Source organism: Etheostoma cragini, chromosome 1 (assembly GCF_013103735.1).
Source record: "Etheostoma cragini isolate CJK2018 chromosome 1, CSU_Ecrag_1.0, whole genome shotgun sequence".
NCBI lineage: Eukaryota > Metazoa > Chordata > Actinopteri > Perciformes > Percidae > Etheostoma > Etheostoma cragini.
This window is the reverse complement of record NC_048407.1, coordinates 33,869,272-33,870,566: the sequence shown is the minus strand read 5'-3', so window position 1 is coordinate 33,870,566 and position 1,295 is coordinate 33,869,272.

Genomic DNA, 1,295 nt, shown 5'->3' with positions numbered 1-1,295 from the left:
TGTGCGTGTGCGTGTGTGTGTGTGTGTGTCTGTGTGCGTGTGCGTGTGTGTGTGTGTGTGTGTGTGTGTGTTAGTAATGACTGCATATGATGACGGGGAACCACCAGGGCGCTGACCTCGAAGCCAATAAGGCGCCTAATGAAGCCTGCGGCGTGACGAGGAGCCGAGACGGCGACTAACTCGAGCTCGGAGACGGTCGACCGACTGACCTTCACAACTTTGTCTTCTCGTCTCCGCACGGCCCGGGACGTTGCAACGGAGACCAATAAGCCGGCGGCTGACCACAGGAACCGGTCCTCGGATACCACTCTGGGCGCTGCTTGTGATTTGGTTGATTGACGCTTGTGTTGTCGCTCCCTCAACATGAAAACACACTTTTCTTGTCCCTGTCTCAACGTCTTGTTGCATTTCAAAATAAAAGATATTACGTTTTGTATTTTTTTAAACATTTTATTATTTTTTACACCCCCAACGTCTTTGTCCCTTTTGTTGATGTTTTGTCCCTTTTTTTACACTTTAGCCGTTTTCGACCTCTCATATTTCTGATATAAAAAACAACAACTTGGAAACGGACCCCAGGACAGTGTTTTGTTGCTTTTCAAAATAAAAACAATATTACGTTCTTTTTTTTTAACATTTTTTTTTACATTTTCATTGTTTTATGCCCAGTGTCTTTGTCCGTTTTGTTGACGTTTTGTCAATTTTTCGACATTTTGGCCGTTTTTTCCAGTTTTCCACGTTTACTTCCAGTGTTTTTTTTTCATAGTTTTTGCCACTTTTCCAATATTTTTTACCTTTTTTCCGCCAATGTTTTGTCGCCTTTTTCATAATTTTCAACCTCTCGTATTTCTGATGTAAAAAAAAAAAAATTGGAAACGGATCAAATTTGACCGCAGGACAATGTTTTATTGCATCATATATTTCCAAGTGTCTCTAAAGATGTTAACAAAATAAAAAGTGTTACGTTTTTTGTTTTTTTCAACGTTTTCAGCCCCAACGCGGTCTCTGGGTGACGTGACAACGGGGAAATGCGACGCCACACGTGGGAGGGAATCGCCTTATTATTATTTTGGGGAATTAAAAAGAACGTTGACCTTGGACAACGGGACAGTTTGACCCGAGGACAACATGACAGTTAATTACCAACAATAATTACCAGCTGATCTGATCTGTTGTCTGAGCAACTCGGTGTGTGTGTGTGTGTGTGTGTATGTGTGTAAGTGTATCTGTGTGTTTGTGTGTCTGTGTATGTGTGTGTGTGTGTGTGTGCGTGTGTGTGTGTGTGTGTATGTGTG